Source organism: Heterodontus francisci, unplaced genomic scaffold (genome assembly GCF_036365525.1).
Source record: "Heterodontus francisci isolate sHetFra1 unplaced genomic scaffold, sHetFra1.hap1 HAP1_SCAFFOLD_52, whole genome shotgun sequence".
NCBI classification, from domain to species: Eukaryota; Metazoa; Chordata; class Chondrichthyes; order Heterodontiformes; family Heterodontidae; genus Heterodontus; species Heterodontus francisci.
In genome coordinates this window covers 6,214,608-6,239,579 of record NW_027141175.1, presented here as the reverse complement: position 1 = coordinate 6,239,579, position 24,972 = coordinate 6,214,608, and positions in this window count along the sequence as shown.

Sequence of the window (24,972 nt, the reverse complement as noted above, 5' to 3'; positions counted from 1 at the left end):
AACCGGCAGGATCCTGATATACTGTGAAAACCACAGACACACCTGGCAGGATCCTCATAATCTGTGAAACCCACATACACACCTGGCAGGATCCTGATCCACTGTGAACACCCCATACACACCTGGCAGGATCCTGATAAACTGTGAAAACCCCATACACACCTGGCAAGAACCTGATACACTGTGAAACCTCATCCACACGATGCAGGATCCTGATACACTGTGAAACACCCATACACATCTGGAAGGTTCCTGATGTACTGTGAAAACTCCATACACATCTGGCAGGATCCTGATGCACTGTGAAAAACTCATTCACATCTGGCAGGATCCTGATCCACTGTCAAATCTCCATACTCATCTGGCAGGATCCTGATACACTGTGAAAACCCCGTACACACCTGGCAGGATCCTGATCCACTGTCAAACACCATTCACATCTGGCAGGATCCTGATACGCAGTGAAACCCCATTCACATCTGGCAGGATCCTGATACACTGTGAAAACCCCATACACACCTGGCAGAATCCTGATCCACTGCGAAAACCCCATACACACCAGGCAGGATGCTGATAATCTGTGAAACCCACATACACACCTGGCAGAATCCTGATCCACTGTGAAAACTCCATACACATCAGGCAGGATCCTGATGCACTGTGAAAAACTCATTCACATCTGGCAGGATCCTGATCCACTGTGAAATCTCCATACACATCTGGCATGATCCTGATACACTGTGAAAACCCCGTACACACCTGGCAGGATCCCGATCCACTGTGAAACACCATTCACATCTGGCAGGATCCTGATACGCAGTGAAACCCCATTCACATCTGGCAGGATCCTGATACACTGTGAAAACCCCATACACACCTGGCAGGATCCTGATACACTGTGAAAACCCCACACACACGTGGCAGGATCCTGATCCAATGCGAAAACCCCATACACACCAGGCAGGATGCTGATAATCTGTGAAACCCACATATACACCTGGCAGGATCCTGATACACTGTGAAAACCCCATACACACCTGGCAGAATCCTGATACACTGGGAAAACCCCATACACACCTGGCAGGAACCAGGTAAACTGTGAAACCCCATGCACACGATGCAGGATCCTGATACACTGTGAAACACCCATACACATCTGGCAGGATCCTGATACACTGTGAAAACCCCGTACACACCTGGCAGGATCCAGATCCACTGTGAAACACCATTCACATCTGGCAGGATCCTGATACGCAGTGAAACCCCATTCACATCTGGCAGGATCCTGATGCACTGTGAAAACCCCACTCACATCTGGCAGCATCCTGATAAACTGTGAAACCCACATACACACCAGGCAGGATCCTGATAAACTGTGAAACCCCCATACACACCTGGCAGGATCCTGATAATCTGTGAAAACCCCAAACACACCTGGCAGGGTCCTGATAAACTGTGAAACCCTTATACACACCTGGCAGGATCCTGATACACTGTGAAAACCCCATACACACCTGGCAAGATACTGATACACTGTGAAAACCCCATACACACCTGGCAGGAACCAGGTAAACTGTGAAACCCCATGCACACGATGCAGGATCCTGATACACTGTGAATCACCCAAACACATCTGGCAGGATCCTGATACACTGTGAAAACCCCGGACACACCTGGCAGGATCCTGATCCACTGTGAAGCACCATTCACATCTGGCAGGATCCTGATACGCAGTGAAACCCCATTCACATCTGGCAGGATCCTGATACACTGTGAAAACTCCATACACACCTGGCAGGATCCTGATACACTGTGAAAACCCCACACACACCTGGCAGGATCCTGATATACTGTGAAACCCCCACACACACCTGCCAGGAGCCTGATGCACTGTGAAATCCCCGGACACACCTGGCAGGTTCCTGATGCACAGTGAAACACCACTCACATCTGGCAGGATCCTGATACACAGTGAAACCCCATTCACATCTGGCAGGATCCTGATAAACTGTGAAACCCACATACACACCTGGCAGGATCCTGATAAACTGTGAAACCCCCATACACAACCGGCAGGATCCTGATATACTGTGAAACCCCCATACACACCTGGCAGGAGCCTGATGCACTGTGAAATCTCCGTACACACCTGGCAGGTTCCTGATGCACAGTGAAACACCACTCACATCTGGCAGGATCCTGATACACAGTGAAACCCCATTCACATCTGGCAGGATCCTGATAAACTGTGAAACCCACATACACACCTGGCAGGATCCTGATAAACTGTGAAACCCCCATACACAACCGGCAGGATCCTGATATACTGTGAAAACCCCAGACACACCTGGCAGGATCCTCATAATCTGTGAAACCCACATACACACCTGGCAGGATCCTGATACACTGTGAACACCCCATACACACCTGGCAGGATCCTGATAAACTGTGAAAACCCCACACACACCTGGCAGGAACCTGATACACTGTGAAACACCCATACACATCTGGAAGGATCCTGATGTACTGTGAAAACTCCATACACATCTGGCAGGATCCTGATGCACTGTGAAAATCTCATTAACATCTGGCAGGATCCTGATCCACTGTGAAATCTCCATACACATCTGGCAGGATCCTGATACACTGTGAAAACCCCATACACACCTGGCAGGATCCTGATCCACTGTGAAACACCATTCACATCTGGCAGGATCCTGATACGCAGTGAAACCCCATTCACATCTGGCAGGATACTGATACACTGTGAAAACCCCATACACACCTGGCAGGATCCTGATACACTGTGAAAACCCCACACACACGTGGCAGGATCCTGATCCACTGCGAAAACCCCATACACACCAGGCAGGATGCTGATAATCTGTGAAACCCACATACACACCTGGCAGGATCCTGATACACTGTGACACCCCATACACACCTGGCAGAATCCTGATACACTGGGAAAACCCCATACACACCAGGCAGGAACCAGGTAAACTGTGAAACCCCATGCACACGATGCAGGATCCTGATACACTGTGAAACACCCATACACACCTGGCAGGATCCTGATACACTGTGAAAACCCCGTACACACCTGGCAGGATCCTGATATACTGTGAAAACCCCAGACACACCTGGCAGGATCCTCATAATCTGTGAAACCCACATACACACCTGGCAGGATCCTGATACACTGTGAACACCCCATACACACCTGGCAGTACCCTGATAAACTGTGAAAACCCCATACACACCTGGCAGGAACCTGATACACTGTGAAACCCCAAACACACGATGCAGGATCCTGATACACTGTGAAACACCCATACACATCTGGAAGGATGCTGATGTACTGTGAAAACTCCATACACATCTGGCAGGATCCTGATGCACTGTGAAAAACTCATTCACATCTGACAGGATCCTGATCCACTGTGAAATCTCCATACACATCTGGCAGGATCCTGATACACTGTGAAAACCACGTACACACCTGGCAGGATCCTGATCCACTGTGAAACACCATTCACATCTGGCAGGATCCTGATACGCAGTGAAACCCCATTCACATCTGGCAGGATCCTGATACACTGTGAAAACCCCATACACACCTGGCAGGATCCTGATACACTGTGAAAACCCCACACACACGTGGCAGGATCCTGATCCACTGCGAAAACCCCATACACACCAGGCAGGATGCTGATAATCTGTGAAAACCCCATACACACCTGGCAGAATCCTGATACACTGGGAAAACCCCATACACACCTTGCAGGAACCAGGTAAACTGTGAAACCGCATGCACACGATGCAGGATCCTGATACACTGTGAAACACCCATACACATCTGGCAGGATCCCGATACACTGTGAAAACCCCGTACACACCTGGCAGGATCCAGATCCACTGTGAAACCCCATTCACATCTGGCAGAATCCTGATACACTGTGAAAACCCCATACACACCTGGCAGGATCCTGATACCCTGTGAAAACCCCAAACACACCTGGCAGGATCCTGATCCACTGTGAAAACCCCATACACGCCTGGCAGGATCCTGATCCACTGTGAAAACCCCATACACACCTGGCGGGATCCTGATAAACTGAAACCCCCAAACACAACAGGCAGGATCCTGATATACTGTGAAAACCCATGCACATCTGGCAGGATCCTGATATACTGTGAAACCCCCATACACGCCTGGCAGGAGTCTGATGCACTGTGAAATCCCCGTACACACCTGGCAGGATCCTGATACACAGTGAAACCCCATTCACATCTGGCAGGATCCTGATAAACTGTGAAACCCACATACACACCTGGCAGGATCCTGATAAAATGTGAAACCCCCATACACAGCCGGCAGGATCCTGATATACTGTGAAAATCCCAGACACACCTGGCAGGGTCCTGATAAACTGTGAAACCCACATACACACCTGGCAGGATCCTGATGCACTGTGAAAACCCCATACACACCTGGCAGGATCCTGATACACTGTGAAAACCCCATACACACGATGCAGGATCCTGATGCACTGTGAAAACCCCACTCACATCTGGCAGGATCCTGATAAGCTGTGAAACCCACATACATACCTGGCAGGATCCTGATAATTTGCGAAAACCCCAGACACACCTGGCAGGGTCCTGATAAACTGTGAAACCCACATACACACCTGGCAGGATCCTGATACACTGTGAAAACCCCATACACACCTGGCAGAATCCTGATACACTGTGACAACCCCATACACACCAGGCAGGAACCAGGTAAACTGTGAAACCCCATGCACACGATGCAGGATCCTGATACACTGTGAAACACCCATACACATCTGGCAGGATCCTGATACACTGTGAAAACCCCGTACACACCTGGCAGGATCCAGATCCACTGTGAAACACCATTCACATCTGGCAGGATCCTGATACGCAGTGAAACCCCATTCACATCTGGCAGAATCCTGATACATTGTGAAAACCCCATACACACCTGGCAGGATCCAGATACACTGTGAAAACCCCACACACACCTGGCAGGATCCTGATCCACTGTGAAAACCCCATACACACCTGGCAGGATCCTGATCCACTGTGAAAACCCCATACACACTTGGCAGGATCCTGATACACTGTGAAAACCCCATACACACCTGGCAGGATCCTGATCCACTGTATATACCCCATACGCACCTGGCAGGATGCTGATAAACTGTGAAACCCCCATACGCACCTGGCGGGATCCTGATAAACTGAAACCCCATACACACCAGGCAGGATCCTGATATACTGTGAAAACCCATGCACACCTGACAGGATCCTGATATACTGTGAAACCCACATACACACCTGGCAGGAGTCTGATGCACTGTGAAATCCCCGTACACACCTGGCAGGTTCCTGATGCACAGTGAAACACCAATCACATCTGGCAGGATCCTGATACACAGTGAAACCCCATTCACATCTGGCAGGATCCTGATAAACTGTGAAACCCACATACACACCTGGCAGGATCCTGATAAACTGTGAAACCCCCATACACAATCGGCAGGATCCTGATATACTGTGAAAATCCCAGACACACCTGGCAGGGTCCTGATAAACTGTGAAACCCACATACACACCTGGCAGGATCCTGATGCACTGTGAAAACCCCATACACACCTGGCAGGATCCTGATACACTGTGAAAACCCCATGCACACCTGGCAGGAACCAGGTAAACTGTGAAACACCATACACACGATGCAGGATCCTGATGCACTGTGAAACACCCATACACATCTGGCAGGATCCTGATGCACTGTGAAAACCTCATTCACATCTGGCAGGATCCTGATCCACTGTGAAATCTCCATTCACATCTGGCAGGATTCTGATACACTGTGAAAACCCCTTACACACCTGGCAGGATCCTGATCCACTGTGAAACACCATTCACATCTGGCAGGATACTGATACGCAGTGAAACCCCATTCACATCTGGCAGGATCCTGATACACTGTGAAAACCCCATACACACTTGGCAGGATCCTGATACACTGTGAAAACTCCACACACACCTGGCAGGATCCTGATCCACTGTGAAAACCCCATACACACCTGGCAGGATCCTGATCCACTGTGAAAACCCCATACACACTTGGCAGGATCCTGATACACTGTGAAAACCCCATACACACCTGGCAGGATCCTGAGCCACTGTATATACCCCATACGCACCTGGCAGGATGCTGATAAACTGTGAAACCTCCATACCCATCTGGCGGGATCCTGTTAAACTGAAACCCCCAAACACACCAGGCAGGTTCCTGATATACTGTGAAAACCCATGCACACCTGGCAGGATCCTGATACACTGTGAAACCCCCATACACACCTGGCAGGAGCCTGATGCACTGTGAAATCCCCCTACACACCTGGCAGGTTCCTGATGCACAGTGAAACACCATTCACATCTGGAAGGATGCTGATGCACTGTGAAAACTCCATACACATCTGGCAGGATCCTGATGCACGGTGAAAACCTCATTCACATCTGGCAGGATCCTGATCCACTGTGAAATCTCCATACACATCTGGCAGGATCCTGATACACTGTGAAAACCCCGTACACACCTGGCAGGATCCTGATCCGCTGTGAAACACCATTCTCATCTGTCAGGATCCTGATATGCAGTGAAACCCCATTCACATCTGGCAGGATCCTGATACACTGTGAAAACCCCATACACACCTGGCAGGATCCTGATACACTGTGAAAACCCCACACACACCTGGCAGGATCCTGATACACTGTGAAAACCCCACACACACCTGACAGGATCCTGATCCACTGCGAAAACCCCATACACACCTGGCAGGATCCTCATCCACTGTGAAAACCCCATACAAACTTGGCAGTACCCTGATACACTGTGAAAACTCCATACACACCGGGCAGGATTCTGATACACTGTGAAAACACCATACACACCTGGCAGGATCCTGATCCCCTGTATATACCCCATACGCACCTGGCAGGATGCAGATAAACTGTGAAACCCCCATACACACCTGGCGGGATCCTTATAAACTGTGAAACCCTCATACACACATGGCAGGATCCTGATGCACTGTGAAATCCCCGTAAACACCTGGCAGGTTCCTGATGCACTGTGTAACCCCATTCACATCTGGCAGGATCCTGATACACAGAGAAACCCCATTCACATCTGGCTGGATCCTGATGCACTGTGAAACCCCATACACACCTGGCAGGATCCTGATACACTGTGAAACCCCATACAAACCTGGCAGGATCCTGGTACACTGTGAAACCCCCATACACACCTGGCAGGATCCTGATCCACTGTGAAAACTCCATACACGCCTGGCAGGACCTTGATAAACTGTGAACACCCCACACACACCTAGCAGGATCCTGATACACTGTGAAATCCCAGACACTCCTGGCAGGATCCTGATCCACTCTGAAAATCCCATACACACCTGGCAGGATCCTGATCCACTGTGAAATCTCCATATACATCTGGCAGGATCCTGAACCACTGTGAAAATCCCGTACACACCTGGCAAGGTCCTGAACCACCGTGAAACCCCATTCACATCTGGCAGGATCCTGATAAACTGTGAAACCCACATACACACCTGGCAGGATCCTGATCCACTGTGAAACCCCATACACACCAGGCAGGATCCTGATAAACTGTGAAACCCGCATATACACCTGGCAGGATCCTGATAAACTGTGAAAACCCCTCGCACACCTGGCAGGATCCTGATACACTGTGAAAACCCCATACACACCTGGCAGGATCCTGATAAACTGTGAAACCCCATACACACGATGCAGGATCCTGATACACTATGAAACACCCACACACATCTGGAAGGTTCCTGACGGACTGTGAAAACCCCATACAGATCTAGCAGGATCCTGATGCACTGTGAAAACCCCATTCACATCTGGCAGGATCCTGATAAACTGTGAAACCCACATGCACACCTGGCAGGATCCTGATAAACTGTGGAACCCCCATACACACCTGGCAGGATCCTGAAAACTGTAAAAACCCCGGACAAACCTGGCAGGAACCTGATAAACTGTGAAACCCCATGCACACGATGCAGGATCCTGATACACTTTTAAACACCCATAAACATCTGGAAGGATCCTGATGCACTGTGAAAACACCATACACATCTGTCAGGATCCTGATGCACTGTGAAACACCATTCACATCTGGCAGGATCCTGATACGCAGTGAAACCCCATTCAAATCTGGCAGGATCCTGATCCACTGTGAAATCTCCATACACTTCTGGCAGGATCCTGATACACTGTGAAAACCCCGTACACATCTGGCAGGATCCTGATCCACTGTGAAACACCATTCACATCTGGCAGGATCCTGATATACTGTGAAACCCCCATACACATCTGGCAGGAGCCTGATGCACTGTGAAATCCCCGTGCACACCTGGAAGGTTCCTGATGCACAGTGAAAACCCATTCACATCTGGCAGGATCCTGATACACAGTTAATCCCCTCTCACATCTGGCAGGATCCTGATACACTGTGAAACCCCAAACACACCTGGCAGGATCCTGATACACATTGAAACCCCATACACACCTGGCAGAATCCTGATACACAGTGAAACCCCCATACACACCTGGCAGTATCCTGATCCACTGTGAAAACTCCATACACGCCTGGCAGGACCTTGTTAAACTGTAAACACCCCATACACACCTGGCAGGATCCTGATACACTGTGAAAACTCCATACACATCTGGCAGGATCCTGATCCACTGTGAAAACCCCGGACACACCTGGCAGGATCCTGATCCACTGTGAAACCCCATTCACATCTGGCAGGATCCTGATAAACTGTGATACCCACATGCACACCTGGCAGGATCCTGATCCACTGTGAAACCCCATACACACCAGGCAGGATCCCGATAAACTCTGAAACCCACATACACACCTGGCAGGATCCTGATACACTGTGAAATCCCCATACACACCAGGCAGGATGCTGATAATCTGTGAAACCCACATACACACCTGGCAGGATCCTGATACACTGTGAAAACCCCATACACACCTGGCAGGATCCTGATACACTGTGATATCCCTATACACACCTGGCAGGATCCTGATAAACTGTGAAACCCCATACACACGATGCAGGATCCTGATACACTGTGAAACACACATACACATCTGGAAGGATCCTGATGCACTGTGAAAACCCCATACACATCTGGCAGGATGCTGATGCACTGTGAAAACCTCATTCACATCTGGCAGGATCCTGATCCACTGTGAAATCTCCATACACATCTGGCAGGATCCTGATACACTGTGAAAACCCGTACACAAATGGCAGGATCCTGATCCACTGTGAAACAACATTCACATCTGGCAGGATCCTGATACGCAGTGAAATCCCATTCACATCTGGCACGATCCTGATACACTGTGAAAACCCCATACACACCTGGCAGGATCCTGACACATTGTGAAAGCCCCACACACACCTGGCAGGATCCTGATACACTGTGAAACCCCATACACACCTGGCAGGATCATGATCCACTGTGAAAACACCATACACACTTGGCAGGATCCTGTTACACTGTGAAAACACCATACACATCTGGCAGGATCCTGATCCACTGTATATACCCCATACGCACCTGGCAGGATGCTGATAAACTGTGGAACCCCCATACACACCTGGCGGTATCCTGATAAACTGTGAAACCCCCATACACACCTGGCAGGTTCCTGATATACTGTGAAAACCCATACACACCTGGCAGGATCCTGATATACTGTGAAACACGCATACACACCTGGCAGGAGCCTGATGCCCTGTGAAATCCCCGTACACACCTGGCAGGATCCTGATCCACTGTGAAATCTCCATACACATCTGGCAGGATCCTGATACACTGTGAAAACCCCGTACACACCTGGCAGGATCCTGATCCGCTGTGAAACACCATTCTCATCTGTCAGGATCCTGATATGCAGTGAAACCCCATTCACATCTGGAAGGATCCTGATACACTGTGAAAACCCCATACACACCTGGCAGGATCCTGATACACTGTGAAAACCCCACACACACCTGACAGGATCCTGATCCACTGCGAAAACCCCATACACACCTGGCAGGATCCTCATCCACTGTGAAAACCCCATACAAACTTGGCAGTACCCTGATACACTGTGAAAACTCCATACACACCGGGCAGGATTCTGATACACTGTGAAAACACCATACACACCTGGCAGGATCCTGATCCCCTGTATATACCCCATACGCACCTGGCAGGATGCAGATAAACTGTGAAACCCCCATACACACCTGGCGGGATCCTTATAAACTGTGAAACCCTCATACACACATGGCAGGATCCTGATGCACTGTGAAATCCCCGTAAACACCTGGCAGGTTCCTGATGCACTGTGTAACCCCATTCACATCTGGCAGGATCCTGATACACAGAGAAACCCCATTCACATCTGGCTGGATCCTGATGCACTGTGAAACCCCATACACACCTGGCAGGATCCTGATACACTGTGAAACCCCATACAAACCTGGCAGGATCCTGGTACACTGTGAAACCCCCATACACACCTGGCAGGATCCTGATCCACTGTGAAAACTCCATACACGCCTGGCAGGACCTTGATAAACTGTGAACACCCCACACACACCTAGCAGGATCCTGATACACTGTGAAATCCCAGACACTCCTGGCAGGATCCTGATCCACTCTGAAAATCCCATACACACCTGGCAGGATCCTGATCCACTGTGAAATCTCCATATACATCTGGCAGGATCCTGAACCACTGTGAAAATCCCGTACACACCTGGCAAGGTCCTGAACCACCGTGAAACCCCATTCACATCTGGCAGGATCCTGATAAACTGTGAAACCCACATACACACCTGGCAGGATCCTGATCCACTGTGAAACCCCATACACACCAGGCAGGATCCTGATAAACTGTGAAACCCGCATATACACCTGGCAGGATCCTGATAAACTGTGAAAACCCCTCGCACACCTGGCAGGATCCTGATACACTGTGAAAACCCCATACACACCTGGCAGGATCCTGATAAACTGTGAAACCCCATACACACGATGCAGGATCCTGATACACTATGAAACACCCACACACATCTGGAAGGTTCCTGACGGACTGTGAAAACCCCATACAGATCTGGCAGGATCCTGATGCACTGTGAAAACCCCATTCACATCTGGCAGGATCCTGATAAACTGTGAAACCCACATGCACACCTGGCAGGATCCTGATAAACTGTGGAACCCCCATACACACCTGGCAGGATCCTGAAAACTGTAAAAACCCCGGACAAACCTGGCAGGAACCTGATAAACTGTGAAACCCCATGCACACGATGCAGGATCCTGATACACTTTTAAACACCCATAAACATCTGGAAGGATCCTGATGCACTGTGAAAACACCATACACATCTGTCAGGATCCTGATGCACTGTGAAACACCATTCACATCTGGCAGGATCCTGATACGCAGTGAAACCCCATTCAAATCTGGCAGGATCCTGATCCACTGTGAAATCTCCATACACTTCTGGCAGGATCCTGATACACTGTGAAAACCCCGTACACATCTGGCAGGATCCTGATCCACTGTGAAACACCATTCACATCTGGCAGGATCCTGATATACTGTGAAACCCCCATACACATCTGGCAGGAGCCTGATGCACTGTGAAATCCCCGTGCACACCTGGAAGGTTCCTGATGCACAGTGAAAACCCATTCACATCTGGCAGGATCCTGATACACAGTTAATCCCCTCTCACATCTGGCAGGATCCTGATACACTGTGAAACCCCAAACACACCTGGCAGGATCCTGATACACATTGAAACCCCATACACACCTGGCAGAATCCTGATACACAGTGAAACCCCCATACACACCTGGCAGTATCCTGATCCACTGTGAAAACTCCATACACGCCTGGCAGGACCTTGTTAAACTGTAAACACCCCATACACACCTGGCAGGATCCTGATACACTGTGAAAACTCCATACACATCTGGCAGGATCCTGATCCACTGTGAAAACCCCGGACACACCTGGCAGGATCCTGATCCACTGTGAAACCCCATTCACATCTGGCAGGATCCTGATAAACTGTGATACCCACATGCACACCTGGCAGGATCCTGATCCACTGTGAAACCCCATACACACCAGGCAGGATCCCGATAAACTCTGAAACCCACATACACACCTGGCAGGATCCTGATACACTGTGAAATCCCCATACACACCAGGCAGGATGCTGATAATCTGTGAAACCCACATACACACCTGGCAGGATCCTGATACACTGTGAAAACCCCATACACACCTGGCAGGATCCTGATACACTGTGATATCCCTATACACACCTGGCAGGATCCTGATAAACTGTGAAACCCCATACACACGATGCAGGATCCTGATACACTGTGAAACACACATACACATCTGGAAGGATCCTGATGCACTGTGAAAACCCCATACACATCTGGCAGGATGCTGATGCACTGTGAAAACCTCATTCACATCTGGCAGGATCCTGATCCACTGTGAAATCTCCATACACATCTGGCAGGATCCTGATACACTGTGAAAACCCGTACACAAATGGCAGGATCCTGATCCACTGTGAAACAACATTCACATCTGGCAGGATCCTGATACGCAGTGAAATCCCATACACACCTGGCAGGATCCTGACACATTGTGAAAGCCCCACACACACCTGGCAGGATCCTGATACACTGTGAAACCCCATACACACCTGGCAGGATCATGATCCACTGTGAAAACACCATACACACTTGGCAGGATCCTGTTACACTGTGAAAACACCATACACATCTGGCAGGATCCTGATCCACTGTATATACCCCATACGCACCTGGCAGGATGCTGATAAACTGTGGAACCCCCATACACACCTGGCGGTATCCTGATAAACTGTGAAACCCCCATACACACCTGGCAGGTTCCTGATATACTGTGAAAACCCATACACACCTGGCAGGATCCTGATATACTGTGAAACACGCATACACACCTGGCAGGAGCCTGATGCCCTGTGAAATCCCCGTACACACCTGGCAGGTTCCTGATGCACAGTGAAACCCCATTCACATCTGGCAGGATCCTGATACACAGTGAAACCCCATTCACATCTGGCAGGATCCTGATAATCTGTGAAACCCACATACACACCTGGCAGGATCCTGATAAACTGTGAAACCCCCATACACACCTGTCAGGATCCTGATAAACTGTGAAAACCCAAGACACACCTGGCAGGATCCTGATGGACTGTGAAAACCCCATACACACCTGGCAGGATCCTGATACACTGTGAAAACCCCATCCACACCTGGCAGGATCCTGATAAACTGTGATACCCCATACACACGATGCAGGATCCTGATACACTGTGAAACACACATGCACATCTGGAAGGATCCTGATGCACTGTGAAAACCCCATACGCATCTGGCAGGATCCTGATGCACTGTGAAAACCTCATTCACATCTGGCAGGATCCTGATCCACTGTGAAATCTCCATACACATCTGGCAGGATCCTGATACACTGTGAAAACCCCGTACACACCTGGCAGGATCCTGATCCACTGTGAAACAACATTCACATCTGGCAGGATCCTGATACGCAGTGAAATCCCATTCACATCTGGCAGGATCCCGCTACACTGTGAAAACCCCATGCACACCTGGCAGGATCCTGATCCATTGTGAAAGCCCCACACACACCTGGCAGGATCTTGATCCACTGTGAAACCCCATACACACCTGGCAGGATCCTGATCCACTGTGAAAACACCATACACACCTGGCAGGATGCTGATATACTGTGAAACCCCATACACACCTGGCAGGAGCCTGATGCACTGTGAAATCCCCGTACACACCTGGCAGGTTCCTGATGCACAGTGAAACCCATTCACATCTGGCAGGATCCTGATACACAGTGAAACCCCATTCACATCTGGCAGGATCCTGATAATCTGTGAAACCCACACACACCTGGCAGGATCCTGATAAACTGTGAAACACCCATACACACCTGTCACGATCCTGATACACTGTGAAAACCCCACACTCACCTGGCAGGATCCTGATCCACTGCGAAAACCCCATACACACCTGGCCGGATCCTGATCCACTGTGAAAACCCCATACACACTTGGCAGGATCCTGATACACTGTGCAAACCGCATACACACCTGGCAGGATTCTGATACACTGTGAAAACTCCATACACACCTGGCAGGATCCTGATCCACTGTATATATACCCCATACGCACCTGGCAGGATGCTGATAAACTGTCAATCCCCCATACACACCTGGCAGGCTCCTGATAAACTGTGAAACCCCCATACACACCTGGCAGGATCCTGATACACTGTGAAACCCCATACACACCTGGCAGGATCCTGATCCACTGTGAAAACACCATACACACTTGGCAGGATCCTGATCCACTGTGAAAACCCCATACACACTTGGCAGGATCCTGATACACTGCGTAAACCGCATACACACCTGGCAGGATCCTGATACACTGTGAAAACACCATACACACCTGGCAGGATCCTGATCCACTGCATATATACCCCATACGCACCTGGCAGGATGCTGATAAACTGTCAATCCCCCATACACACCTGGCAGGATCCTGATAAACTGTGAAACCCCCATACACACCTGGCAGGATCCTGATATGCTGTGAAACCCCATACACACCTGGCAGGATCCTGATCCACTGTGAAAACACCATACACACTTGGCAGGATACTGTTACACTGTGAAAACCCCATACACACCTGACAGGATCCTGATACATTGTGAAAACACCATACACATCTGGCAGGAACCTGATCCACTGCTTATACCCCATACGCACCTGGCAGGATGCTGATAAACTGTGAAACCCCCATACACACCTGTCGGGATCCTGATAAACTGTGAAACCCCCATACACACCTGGCAGGATCCTGATATACTGTGAAAACCCATACACACCTGGCAGGATCCTGATATACTGTGAAACCCCCATACACACCTGGCAGGAGCCTGATGCACTGTGAAATCCCCGTACACACCTGGCAGGTTCCTGATGCACAGTGAAACCCCATTCACATCTGGCAGGATCCTGATACACAGTGAAACCCCATTCACATCTGGCAGGATCCTGATAATCTGTGAAACCCACATACACACCTGGCAGGATCCTGATAAACTGTGAAACCCCCATACACACCTGTCAGGATCCTGAGAAACAGTGAAAACCTCAGACACACCTGGCAGGATCCTGATGGACTGTGAAAACCCCATACACACATGGCAGGATCCTGATTCACTGTGAAAACCCCACACACACCTGGCAGGATCCTGATCCACTGAGAAAACCCCATACACACCTGGCAGGATCCTGATCCAGTGTGAAAACCCCATACACACTTGGCAGGATCCTGATACACTGTCTAAACCGCATACACATCTGGCAGGATCCTGATACCCTGTGAAAACACCATACACACCTGGCAGGATCCTGATTCACTGTATATATACCCCTTTCGCACCTGGCAGGATGCTGATAAACTGTCAATCCCCCATACACACCTGGCAGGATCCTGATAAACTGTGAAACCCCCATACACACCTGGCAGGATCCTGATATTCTGTGAAACCCCATACACACCTGGCAGGATCCTGATATACTGTGAAACCCCCAGACACACCTGGCAGGAGCCTGATGCACTGTGAAATCCCCGTGCACACCTGGCAGGTTCCTGATGCACAGTGAAATCCCATTCACATCTGGCAGGATCCTGATACACAGTGAAACCCCATTCACATCTGGCAGGATCCTGAGACACTGTGAAACCCCATACACACCTGGCAGGATCCTGACACACTGAGAAACCCCATACACACCTGGCAGGATCCTGATACACAGTGAAACCCCCATGCACACCTGGCAGGATCCTGATCCACTGTGAAAACCCAATACACGCCTGGCAGGACCTTGATAAACTGTGAACACCCCATACACACCTGGCAGGATCCTGATACACTGTGAAATCCCTGACACACCTGGCAGGATCCTGATCCACTGTGAAAACCCCATACACACCTGGCAGTATCCAGATCCACTGTGAAAGCGCCATACACATCTGGCAGGATCCTGATACACTGTGAAAACCCCGTACACACCTGGCAGGATCCTGATCCGCTGTGAAACACCATTCACATCTGGCAGGATCCTGATACGCAGTGAAACCCCATTCACATCTGGCAGGATCCTGATACACTGTGAAAACCCCATACACACCTGGCAGGATCCTGATACAATGTGAAAACCCCACACACACCTGGCAGGATCCTGATCCACTGCGAAAACCCCATACACACCTGGCAGGATCCTGATGCACTGTGAAAACCCCATACAAACTTGGCAGTATCCTGATACACTGTGCAAACCCCATACACACCGGGCAGGATCCTGTTACACTGTGAAAACACCATACACATCTGGCAGGATGCTGATCCACTGTATATACCCCATACGCACCTGGCAGGATGCTGATAAACTGTGAAACCCCCATACACACCTGGCGGTATCCTGATAAACTGTGAAACCCCATACACACCTGGGAGGTTCCTGATATACTGTGAAAACCCATACACACCTGGCAGGATCCTGATATACTGTGAAACCCGCATACACACCTGGCAGGAGCCTGATGCACTGTGAAATCCCCGTACACACCTGGCAGGTTCCTGATGCACAGTGAAACCCCATTCACATCTGGCAGGATCCTGATACACAGTGAAACCCCATTCACATCTGGCAGGATCCTGATAATCTGTGAAACCCACATACACACCTGGCAGGATCCTGATAAACTGTGAAACCCCCATACACACCTGTCAGGATCCTGATATACTGTGAAAACCCAAGACACACCTGGCAGGATCCTGATGGACTGTGAAAACCCCATCCACACCTGGCAGGATCCTGATAAACTGTGATACCCCATACACACGATGCAGGATCCTGATACACTGTGAAACACACTTACACATCTGGAAGGATCCTGATGCACTGTGAAAACCCCATACGCATCTGGCAGGATCCTGATGAACTGTGAAAATCTCATTCACATCTGGCAGGATCCTGATCCACTGTGAAATCTCCATACACATCTGGCAGGATCCTGATACACTGTGAAAACCCCGTACACACCTGGCAGGATCCTGATCCACTGTGAAACAATATTCACATCTGGCAGGATCCTGATACGCAGTGAAATCCCATTCACATCTGGCAGGATCCCGCTACTCTGTGAAAACCCCATGCACACCTGGCAGGATTCTGATACATTGTGAAAGCCCCACACACACCTGGCAGGATCTTGATCCACTGTGAAACCCCATACACACCTGGCAGGATCCTGATCCACTGTGGAAACACCATACACACCTGGCAGGATGCTGATATACTGTGAAACCCCATACACACCTGGCAGGAGCCTGATGCACTGTGAAATCCCCGTACACACCTGGCAGGTTCCTGATGCACAGTGAAACCCATTCACATCTGGCAGGATCCTGATACACAGTGAAACTCCATTCACATCTGGCAGGATCCTAATAATCTGTGAAACCCACACACACCTGGCAGGATCCTGATAAACTGTGAAACACCCATACACACCTGTCACGATCCTGATAAACTGTGAAAACCCCAGACACACCTGGCAGGATCCTGATGGACTGTGAAAACCCCATACACACCTGGCAGGATCCTGATACACTGTGAAAACCCCACACTCACCTGGCAGGATCCTGATCCACTGAGAAAGCCCCATACACACCTGGCAGGATCCTGATCCACTGTGAAAACCCCATACACACTTGGCAGGATCCTGATACACTGTGCAAACCGCATACACACCTGGCAGGATCCTGATACACTGTGAAAACACCATACACACCTGGCAGGATCCTGATCCACTGTATATATACCCCATACGCACCTGGCAGGATGCTGATAAACTGTCAATCCCCCATACACACCTGGCAGGCTCCTGATAAACTGTGAAACCCCCATACACACCTGGCAGGATCCTGATATACTGTGAAACCCCATACACACCTGGCAGGATCCTGATCCACTGTGAAAACACCATACACACTTGGCAGGATCCTGATCCACTGTGAAAACCCCATACACACTTGGCAGGATCCTGATACACTGCGTAAACCGCATACACACCTGGCAGGATCCTGATACACTGTGAAAACACCATACACACCTGGCAGGATCCTGATCCACTGTATATATACCCCATACGCACCTGGCAGGATGCTGATAAACTGTCAATCCCCCATACACTCCTGGCAGGATCCTGATAAACTGTGAAACCCCCATACACACCTGGCAGGATCCTGATATACTGTGAAACCCCATACACACCTGGCAGGATCCTGATCCACTGTGAAAACACCATACACACTTGGCAGGATACTGTTACACTGTGAAAACCCCATACACACATGACAGGATCCTGATACACTGTGAAAACACCATACACATCTGGCAGGATCCTGATCCACTGTATATACCCCATACGCACCTGGCAGGATGCTGATAAACTGTGAAACCCCCATACACACCTGTCGGGATCCTGATAAACTGTGAAACCCCCATACACACCTGGCAGGAGCCTGATGCACTGTGAAATCCCCGTACACACCTGGCAGGTTCCTGATGCACAGTGAAACCCCATTCACATCTGGCAGGATCCTGATACACAGTGAAACCCCATTCACATCTGGCAGGATCCTGAGACACTGTGAAACCCCATACACACCTGGCAGGATCCTGACACACTGAGAAACCCCATACACACCTGGCAGGATCCTGATACACAGTGAAACCCCCATGCACACCTGGCAGGATCCTGATCCACTGTGAAAACCCAATACACGCCTGGCAGGACCTTGATAAACTGTTAACACCCCATACACACCTGGCAGGATCCTGATCCACTGTGAAAACCCCATACACACCTGGCAGTATCCTGATCCACTGTGAAAGCGCCATACACATCTGGCAGGATCCTGATACACTGTGAAAACCCCGTACACACCTGGCAGGATCCTGATCCGCTGTGAAACACCATTCACATCTGGCAGGATCCTGATACGCAGTGAAACCCCATTCACATCTGGCAGGATCCTGATACACTGTGATAACCCCATACACACCTGGCAGGATCCTGATACACTGTGAAAACCCCACACACACCTGGCAGGATCCTGATCCACTGCGAAAACCCCATACACACCTGGCAGGATCCTGATGCACTGTGAAAACCCCATACAAACTTGGCAGTATTCTGATACACTGTGAAAACCCCATACACACCGGGCAGGATCCTGATACACTGTGAAAACACCATACACACCTGGCAGGATCCTGATCCCCTGTATATACCCCATACGCACCTGGCAGGATGCTGATAAACTGTGAAACCCCCATATACACCTGGTGGAATCCTTATAAACTATGAAACCCTCATACACACCTGGCAGGATCCTGATACACTGTGAAAACCCATACACACCTGGCAGGATCCTGATATACTGTGAAACCCCCATACTCACCTGGCAGGAGCCTGATGCACTGTGAAATCCCCGTAAACACCTGGCAGGTTCCTGATGCACTGTGTAAAACCATTCACATCTGGCAGGATCCTGATGCACTGTGAAACCCACATACACACCTGGCAGGATCCTGATACACTGTGAAACCCCATAAACACCTGGCAGGATCCTGGTACACTGTGAAACCCCCATACACACCTGGCAGGATCCTGATCCACTCTGAAAATCCCAAACACACCTGGCAGGATCCTGAATCACCGTGAAACCCCATCCACATCTGGCAGGATCCTGATAAACTGTGAAACCCACATACACACCTGGCAGGATCCTGATCCACTGTGAAACCCCATACACACCAGGCAGGATCCTGATAAACTGTGAAACCCGCATATACACCTGGCAGGATCCTGATACACTGTGAAATCCCCATACACACCAGGCAGGATGCTGATAAACTGTGAAACTCACATACACACCTGGCAGGATCCTGATACACTGTGAAAACCCCATACACACCTGGCAGGATCCTGATACACTATGAAACACCCACACACATCTGGATGGAACCTGACGGACTGTGAAAACCCCATACACATCTGTCAGGATCCTGATGCTCTGTGAAAACCCCATTCACATCAGGCAGGATCCTGATAAACTGTGAAATCCACATGCACACCTGGCAGGATCCTGATAAACTGTGGAACCCCCATACACAACTGGCAGGATCCTGAAAACTGTAAAAACCCCGGACACACCTGGCAGGAACCTGATAAACTGTGAAACCCCATGCACACGATGCAGGATCCTGATACACTGTTAAACACCCATAAACATCTGTCAGGATCCTGATGCTCTGTGAAAACCCCATTCACATCAGGCAGGATCCTGATAAACTGTGAAATCCACATGCACACCTGGCAGGATCCTGATAAACTGTGGAACCCCCATACACAACTGGCAGGATCCTGAAAACTGTAAAAACCCCGGACACACCTGGCAGGAACCTGATAAACTGTGAAACCCCATGCACACGATGCAGGATCCTGATACACTGTTAAACACCCATAAACATCTGGAAGGATCCTGATGCACTGTGAAAACCCCATACACATCTGGCAGGATCCTGATGCACTGTGAAAAACACATTCACATCTGGCAGGATCCTGATCCAATGTGAAATCTCCATACACATCTGGCAGGATCCTGATACACTGTGAAAACACCGTACACACCTGGCAGGATCCAGATCCACTGTGAAACACCATTCACATCTGGCAGGATCCTGATACGCAGTGAAACCCCATTCACATCTGGCAGGATCCTGATATACTGTGAAACCCCCATTCACATCTGGCAGGAGCCTGATGCACTGTGAAATCCCCGTGCACACCTGGAAGGTTCCTGATGCACAGCGAAAACCCATTCACATCTGGCAGGATCCTGATACACAGTTAATCCCCTCTCACATCTGGCAGGATCCTGATACACTGTGAAACCCCAAACACACCTGGCAGGATCCTGATACACATTGAAACCCCATACACACCTGGCAGGATCCTAATACACAGTGAAACCCCCACACACACCTGGCAGGATCCTGATCCACTGTGAAAACTCCATACACGCCTGGCAGGACCTTGATAAACTGTAAACACCCCATCCACACCTGGCAGGATCCTGATACACTGTGAAAACTCCATACACATCTGGCAGGATCCTGATCCACTGTGAAAACCCCGTACACACCTGGCAGGATCCTGATCCACTGTGAAACCCCATTCACATCTGGCAGGATCCTGATACACTGTGAAAACCCCATACACACCAGGCAGGATCCCGATAAACTGTGAAACCCCATACACACCTGGCAGGATCCTGATCCACCGTGAAAACACCATACATACTTGGCAGGATCCTGTTACACTGTGAAAACCCCATACACACCTGGCAGGATCCTGATACACTGTGAAAACACCATACACATCTGGCAGGATCCTGATCCACTGTATATACCCCATACGCACCTGGCAGGATGCTGATAAACTGTGAAACTGCCATACACACCTGGCGGGATCGTGATAAACTGTGAAACCCCCATACACACCTGGCAGGTTCCTGATATTCTGTGAAAACCCATACACACCTGGCAGGATCCTGATATACTGTGAAAACCCGCATACACACCTGGCAGGACCCTGAAGCACTGTGAAATCCCCGTACACACCTGGCAGGTTCCTGATGCACAGTGAAACCCCATTCACATCTGGCAGGATCCTGATACACAGTGAAACCCCATTCAAATCTGGCAGGATCCTGATGGACTGTGAAAACCCCATACACACCTGGCAGGATCCTGATACACTGTGAAAACCCCATACACACCTGGCAGGATCCTGATAAACTGTGAAACCCCATACACACGATGCAGGATCCTGATACACTGTGAAACACACATACACATCTGGAAGGATCCTGATTCACTGTGAAAACCCCATACGCATCTGGCAGGATCCTGATGCACTGTGAAAACCTCATTCACATCTGGCAGGATCCTGATACGCAGTGAAGTCCCATTCACATCTGGCAGGCTCCTGATACACTGTGAAAACCCCATACACACCTGGCAGGATCCTGATACATTGTGAAACCCCCACACACACCTGGCAGGATCCTGATCCACTGTGAAAACTCCATACACGCCTGGCAGGACCTTGATAAACTGTAAACACCCCATCCACACCTGGCAGTATCCTGATACACTGTGAAAACTCCATACACATCTGGCAGGATCCTGATCCACTGTGAAAACCCCGTACACACCTGGCAGGATCCTGATCCACTGTGAAACCCCATTCACATCTGGCAGGATCCTGATACACTGTGAAAACCCCATACACACCAGGCAGGATCCCGATAAACTGTGAAACCCACATACACACCTGGCAGGATCCTGATACACTGTGAAAACCCCATACACACCTGGCGGGATCCTGATACACTGTGATAACCTCATACACACCTGGCAGGATCCTGATAAACTGTGAAACCCCATACACACGATGCAGGATCCTGATACACTGTGAAACGCACATACACATCTGGAAGGATCCTGATGCACTGTGAAAACCCCATACACATCTGGCAGGATGCTGATGCACTGTGAAAACCTCATTCACATCTGGCAGGATCCTGATCCACTGTGAAATCTCCATACACATCTGGCAGGATCCTGATACACTGTGAAAACCCCGTACACAAATGGCAGGATCCTGATCCACTGTGAAACAACATTCACATCTGGCAGGAGCCTGATACGCAGTGAAGTCCCATTCACATCTGGCAGGATCCTGATACACTGTGAAAACCCCATACACACCTGGCAGGATCCTGATACATTGTGAAAGCCCCACACACACCTGTCAGGATCCTGATACACTGTGAAACCCCATACACACCTGGCAGGATCCTGATCCACCGTGAAAACACCATACATAATTGGCAGGATCCTGTTACACTGTGAAAACCCCATACACACCTGGCAGGATCCAGATACACTGTGAAAACACCATACACATCTGGCAGGATCCTGATCCACTGTATATACCCCATACGCACCTGGCAGGATGCTGATAAACTGTGAAACTGCCATACACACCTGGCGGGATCGTGATAAACTGTGAAACCCCCATACACACCTGGCAGGTTCCTGATATTCTGTGAAAACCCATACACACCTGGCAGGATCCTGATATACTGTGAAAACCCGCATACACACCTGGCAGGAGCCTGAAGCACTGTGAAATCCCCGTACACACCTGGCAGGTTCCTGATACACAGTGAAACCCCATTCACATCTGGCAGGATCCTGATACACAGTGAAACCCCATTCAAATCTGGCAGGATCCTGATGGACTGTGAAAACCCCATACACACCTGGCAGGATCCTGATACACTGTGAAAACCCCATACACACCTGGCAGGATCCTGATAAACTGTGAAACCCCATACACACGATGCAGGATCCTGATACACTGTGAAACACACATACACATCTGGAAGGATCCTGATTCACTGTGAAAACCCCATACGCATCTGGCAGGATCCTGATGCACTGTGAAAACCTCATTCACATCTGGCAGGATCCTGATACGCAGTGAAGTCCCATTCACATCTGGCAGGATCCTGATACACTGTGAAAACCCCATACACACCTGGCAGGATCCTGATACATTGTGAAAGCCCCACGCACACCTGTCAGGATCCTGATACACTGTGAAACCCCATACACACCTGGCAGGATCCTGATCCACTGTGAAAACACCATACACACTTGGCAGGATCCTGTTACACTGTGAAAACCCCATACACACCTGGCAGGATCCTGATGCACTGTGAAAAACACATTCACATCTGGCAGGATCCTGATATACTGTGAAAACCCATACACACCTGGCAGGATCCTGATATACTGTGAAACCCCCATACACACCTGGCAGGTGCCTGATGCACTGTGAAATCCCCGTACACACCTGGCAGGTTCCTGATGCACAGTGAAACCCCATTCACATCTGGCAGGAACCTGATACACAGTAAAACCCCATTCACATCTGGCAGGATCCTGATAATCTGTGAAACCCACATACACACCTGGCAGGATCCTGATAAACTGTGAAACACCCATACACACCTGTCACGATCCTAATAAACTGTGAAAACCCCAGACACACCTGGCAGGATCCTGATGGACTGTGAAAACCCCATACACACCTGGCAGGATCCTGATACACTGTGAAAACCCTACACACACCTGGCAGGATCCTGATCCACTGAGAAAACCCCATATACACCTGGCAGGATCCTGATCCACTGTGAAAACCCAATACACACTTGGCAGGATGCTGATACACTGTGTAAACCGCATACACACCTGGCATTATCCTGATACACTGTGAAAACACCATACACACCTAGCAGGAACTTGATCCACTGTATATATACCCCAAACGCACCTGGCAGGATGCTGATAAACTGTCAATCCCCCATACACACCTGGCAGGATCCTGATAAACTGTGAAACCCCCATACACACCTGGCAGGATCCTGATATACTGTGAAACCCCATACACACCTGGCAGGATCCTGATCC